This window comes from Rattus norvegicus, chromosome 1 (assembly GCF_021556685.1).
Source record: "Rattus norvegicus strain SHRSP/BbbUtx chromosome 1, alternate assembly SHRSP_T2T, whole genome shotgun sequence".
NCBI classification, from domain to species: domain Eukaryota; kingdom Metazoa; phylum Chordata; class Mammalia; order Rodentia; family Muridae; genus Rattus; species Rattus norvegicus.
Genome location: NC_141534.1, coordinates 185,828,951 through 185,835,000, shown reverse-complemented (window position 1 = coordinate 185,835,000; position 6,050 = coordinate 185,828,951). Strand labels below are relative to the sequence as shown.

Genomic DNA, 6,050 nt, shown 5'->3' with positions numbered 1-6,050 from the left:
CGGCACTGCCTCTGGGAAGGAGAGTGCTTCGGCAGACATAAAGAAAAGGAAGCGGTCACTTCCTTTTTAAAAATAACTCGCTAAGTCTCATCTCTTTCGGCCCCTGAACCAGGTCCCTGTGCACAGAACATGCCTGCCTAGCCCTCTTCTTTATTCTGTTTGGGCAGGCGGCCACGCAGCTGGTGACAGGGGCAAGAGGAACTGTTGACCCAGCTTGGGAAACTGTGACAAATGCCCCCTCATTGTCACCTGTCCCCTCCCTGCCAATGAAAAGCCAAGTCTTACCTTTTGCACTGATCTGCTTGTTTTCCAGCGTCTGGGCTGAGTGCTGTGGTTTACCAAGGCCCTCACTGGGGCTCCAACTCCTCTTTTCTTCCTGAGCCTGAGCTCCTCCTCCGATGTCCTCTTGGCATCAAGACAATAGAGAGAGCAAAGTCCTTTTCTGCTCAGTATTTTATTTCTAAGACACCATAAGGAAGTAAGTTGGGCCTTTCCCTCAGAGAGGGTCACAGAGGTGTGGGAAGAGACGGACTGAACCACGGTCCCTTGGAACATGGTAGACCTTGGTCTCACAGAGGCTCCCAGCTCTGGACAGTGTGTTCTGTAGCCAGCTCCCCTGAGGCAGCATCTGAAGGCAGCTGTAGCTCATAATTATGATCACAGGTGGCCTGTGCCTTGCAGGCAGTGTGGACGTGGCTGACATTTCAAGGCAGGCAGTTCAAAATTCGAATCCTGACTCTTGTTCGTCATCTTCGCCTAGTCTCAGTTTTACCCTCCTCATCTGAGAAATGGGAACAAAATCCTCTACCTCCTCAGTGGAGGCAATACTGGAGATAAATGGGACTTCTGTGGCTCTGGTCCTTTCTAGTCACCCAAGACTCATCCTTCCAGAGAGAAACCACAGCCGAGTGGACACTCTGCCTTCACTCAGTGCTGCCTCTAAGGAGGAAACATTCCAAAGGAAGGAAAGAGATGGAGGCAGTGGCACAAGTCTGAATTCCTGGCTCTTGAGAGGCTGAGGCAGGAGAATGTCAAGAATGGAGTCAGCCCAGAAAACATAGTGAGAAAGACCCTGTCTCATAAACAAGGAAGGAGAGATGGAGATGTGGGGGGGGGGGGAGGGAGGGAGGGAGGGAGGGAGGAAGGGGAGGGAAAGAGCTTATACTTCCTGTTCCTAGTTTGCAATATTGACACCCACATTAAAATGCTAAGTCGGCTGGCGGAGGACAAGCAAGCAAGCACAGAGCCCTGGGGTCCAGCCCATGGCAGATAAACCAGACAGTAGGCTCCCGTGAGGCCTGTGACTCCAGGAGGTAGAGGCAAGAGACTCTGGAGTTTGAGGTCATCCTCAGTTACACATGAGTCTAAAGCCAGACTATGATACAAGAGTCCCTGTCTCAAAACAGAAAGTAAAAACACAATTAACTAATGTAATTAAAAATAAATTTATGGGGCCGGAGAGATGGCTCAGTGGTTAGGACCAATTGTTATTTATTGCAGACAGTGGGAGTTGGGTTCCCACACTTACTTGGTAAGCAGATGTGGCCCCCAGGTTCTCCCAGGACCTCTCCGTCCCTACCTGGCATACCCTGCCTCCAACCCTGAACTTACCAGCCCAGGGCTGGGCTGCCCTTCCTGCAGAGGCTCTTCCTTCCCTATATAATTCGAACATTCTGGTCCTTCCTCTCCCTGCACCTCACCCTCACTCTCCTTCAACCCCCCCTCCTTTTCTCTCTTTCTGCTCCAGAGCTTTTTCTCTCTTCCCCCCTCGCCCCCTGTCCCCATGGCAACTTCCTCGGCCTTGGTCCCTGGGGGCCAGCTTCCCAATAAACCTGACTTTAATATACTCTAATCTGGCTTCAGTTGGCTCATTTCACCTGCGGCAGAGAAATAACCTATCAACGCCCACTTCAGGTAACTGTAACTTGGCTCCCGGGGGTCGAACACTCTCCAGGGGCCCTGCACTAATGTGTGCAAACCACACACGTACTCAGAAAAAAAATTGGGGGTGCACCACCCTTTTAATCCCAGCACTCAAGAGGCAGAGGCAGGCAGAGCTGTATGAGTTTTAGTCCAGTCTGGTCTACATAGCAAGGGCAGGTTAACTAGGGCTGCAAAGCGATACTCAGAAAAAAAAAAAAATCTTAAGAGCACGTAAGTAAAATTTAAATTTTAAATGGAAAATGGTGGATTTCCCTAAAAGAGAGATGGGATTTTTCTTCCTCACAAAGTGAGGGAGGGCCTTAAAATGAGAGGATGTAGAAGGTGGTCCCCAAGAAGATGGCTTGGTTTGCTTCAAGAATTGTTCCCTTGTAGAGATAAGTCCCCAGCTGCCAGGATCTGTGGAATGCAGGGGTTGCAGAGAGGGCAGGGAGGAACCAAAAGGCAAAAAGTCCTTTCTCGGTTGTCAGGTTTCTTGATTTCTACCATATTAGAGTTTGGACATTTTGTCATCGTAAGGTGCTTAGCAGTATCGTCCCAGGCCTCTCCCATTTCACACAAGAGAACCTCAAGTCAAGCCCACCCGCAAGCCCCACCCAACTTCTCCCTTCTGGAAACCATCCCAAGTAGCCATGACTCTGCCCTAGACACTGTGTGATGATTCTTGTCTTGTCTGCAGGTGCCCCAGACCTGACCACGGTAAGTGATCTCTGTGGAAGACAGGCAGGGAGAGAGATGTTTCTCACTGTTGGTTTAGACTCTTTCGGGGTTTTGGACTCTGTAGCTATGGAACTTTCTTAAGAAAGGAAATTGATCTTGAAGACATTTTCATGCAAGCTGCAGTTTGGACAATCCTACCCGGTTTTTTGTTACCACACAAGGCCAGCGCTGCTGTTGGGGTGCAGAGACTGTTGGGTTCTTAGCTGCTAAATCCCCTCGGCCCCGCCCCGACTCCGACCCCGCTTTCTCCTAATCCACCTGCGGAGCTCCCAGCTTTCAAGTCACAGCTGCTATCCCTCGTGCAGGGCAACCGTCTCACCCGGGCGCAGCGCCTCTCACACTCACAGCTGGAGACGAGGACTTGGAACTGTGCGCGGGCGGCGTCTGGTCCTGGTATCCAGGGACCAGCCACAGTATCCTTAGCATCTAGCAGGTTCCTGCGGATGGTGGCTCTGGACAACTGCTCAACCCGGTGTACACACACTACTGTCTCCTATGAAAACTCCACCCCTCCGCTCGGCAGATGCCACACGCCACGGAGTCCCCAGGGGATGCAGAAAGCACCGCTTGCCAGCCACACTTCGGGATCCTAAAGAAATGCAAAGAGGAGATTAGAATCACCAGAGGACACAGAATCAGAAACCAAGTGGGCCGAGCACCCTGCCACTCACCACTAGAATGACACTGTAACCAGCTAGGCAGTCCAACAAAAAACACTATGGAAAGTCCTCCAATACTGAGATAATAGAAGTGTGTCGTCATCTGAGATATGCGCCCCCCCCCCCCACACTCCCAGGAACCTCCAAAAATGCTCTTCCCAGCACTGTTTTAACAGAAGCAACTCCAGTGTCCACCCATAGCAAACAAAGAAAAGTGACTGGGAGGGGGAGCTGGGAGTGTGGGGAGTGGGGACAAGGGGTTGGGATGGAGGGCCAACCTGTCATCCCAGATCTCTGTTTCACCACAACTTAGTGAAATCCTGCCTTTCAATAGAAAGGAAAACGTTGTCCAGACAGGTGGCTCCGGCCTGTAATTTCTGCATTTAGGAGACTGAGGCAGGAGGATTGCTGGAAGTTTAAAGCAGCCAGAGCTACAGAGTGAGAATTTCATAAAAACAAAACAGAGTAATGTTCTTTTTAAAATTATTATTACATTTTATTTATTGGGGGAACATGGGAGCATGTATGGGGATCCAAGAACAACATGTAGGGGTCCGTTCTCTTTTTCCATCAGGAGGGTCTTGAGATAGACCTCAAGCTATCAGGCTTGGCAGCAAGCACCTTCACCTGCTGAGCTCTCTCACAGGCCCCATGGTGTTAGCTTTTCAAGACAGAGTCTGGAGTAGCGGGGCTAGCCTTGGACTCCAGGTGTACCAGGGCTGCAAGCACGCTCCACACCCAGCCTGTCTTTAACAAGAGATCCTGACAGTGGGTGAGATGAGTCTGGTACAGCAGCTTGAATACTCTGAGCTGGACCCACACAGGGAACAAGCGCAGACAAGCTTTGGGGTGCTGAGGGGTGGCGTGGGATGGTGTTTTACAGAGAAAGACACTCTGGAGACCAGCTGCATCTTCTCCATTGAACTGCGTAAGGAGGATAGGTTGATTGTCATTTCTTTTTCATTACGGTTAAGAAGTGCACCGCGATTTCAGGGGTGCAGTCCTTGCCCACCACACACATGGGGCTCTGGGGGCTGCCTCGGCACCACGCAGCTGTCATTCTGACTGATGCAGGGGGTACACGGTGCTTCAGGCAGAGCAGGGTTCTTCCTTAAGGAAGCGCTGTGTCAGCCAACAGACTCTGTTGCCTGGTTATCTCAGGGGATATCAACACCTGGTTCTGAGACCAAGAAGATCACAACGATCTGGTTACAGACATAGCTCTTTAACAGACACGCGTGGGACTGCAAGATCGCTCAGTTGGAAAAAGGTTTTTGAACTCACGCTTGCCTGATTTTTACCCGCAGGGTATAAAGGAGGAATTCTCTACTTACCGCCAATAGTTCTCTTACTTACACACACACACACACACACACACACACACACACACACACACAGAGTGATAAGTTTTAAAATGTAAGTACATTTGTGTTCATCGAATAATTTTTTAAACTCCCACATGGCAAGGCATGGTGGCTCATGCCTTTAATCCCAGCACTGAGGTGGGGGCAGGTGGACTTTTGTGAGTTTGAAGTTAGCTTGTTCTACCAAAAGAGTTCCAGGCCAGTTGGGACCACATAGCATGACACTTTCTAAAACAAACAAACAAACAAAAACACCAGAATAAATGCTCCACCCAAGGCTCTGCCCACATATCCTTAGCTAGCCTGAAGAAGACCATAAAGTAAAAGCACTCTTAGAAAGGTGGTGATTCTGGGTCACGAAAAAAATTTGACTTGGTGTTTTTTTTTTTTTTTTTTTCAAGAGGAGAAGCTGCTGCTGCATAGCAGCCAGAGATCAGACTCCCCAGAGAACCAACAGAACCCTGGCCACCTTCAGGGACACTCATTATAGCCAAGATTCGGTTTTAGTCTGCCTTCTCCTGGGAGGATGCTGTTTACCTCTGCAGCCTCGCTTACCGTCAATACAAACTCTGCAAAGTTCCCCAGGAGGCCTGAACGACTCCCATCCCTGCTCTCTGGTTCCCTCTTGTGGCCACTTGCCTCTAGTATAAGGCAGAAACGGGAGGCTTCATCAAGGAAAGGAGTTAACCTAGACTAGGGAAAGAGCTAGCCCAGTCTATGAAAGGGATTCACTGGTCAAAGAAGCTCAGACTAGGTGCCCACCTGGCAACTTGATATCATGCACTACCTCATGTGACAACTCCATGAGGTGGCTTTGTGAATACAGAAACTGAACTTTGTGCAGGGGCACACAAGTGAGGCTGGGGCAGGGGGACAGATTGCCTGAGCTTTGGGCTCCCGGTCCAGCCTAGAAAACATACAGCCTAGAAAACATAGTCATAACGTGTCTTAAGTTTAAACACATGCAAATTTAGAAACAGAGAGGTAGATTCAGACAGGGACAAATGGAACTTGCTTAACATTGCCTGCCCATCAGTAAACTACAGAGCCAGTGCTATGATCTGGGTCTGCTTGACCTCAGGGCCACGTGACCTACATTGACTCTGTGCCACGCTGTGGACTGGAAGGTAATCTGACTGGCTGACGTGACTGGGTCCATCAGAGAATCATAAGGATCCCACACGGAGACTCCAAGACGAACCTCACAAGGCACTGAAAGCAGCAGACAGCCCCCATTTATTTCATGTTAGTAAAGCATGCCTTTCCTTAATGAAGGCAAGTGTCTCTAAATCAGAGGAGCTCAGTGAGTAAGAGCGCTTGCTGCAATCCCGGGGACACGAGTTCGAATCCCCAGCATTAAACCAGG

At 50.0% G+C, this 6,050-nt stretch overlaps 1 protein-coding gene across 3 annotated transcripts in view; it reads right to left on the bottom strand.

The window, feature by feature from the left end:
- Positions 1 to 6,050, bottom strand: part of Tmc5 (transmembrane channel-like 5) — an 84,547-nt gene that overhangs the window by 77,841 nt on the left and 656 nt on the right. For 2 of the 3 annotated variants that reach the window (XM_087577192.1, XM_087577196.1), the window contains exon 2: positions 286 to 3,250. The gene's annotated coding sequence lies outside the window, so the exon portion shown is untranslated. 3 annotated transcript variants of the gene reach the window in all.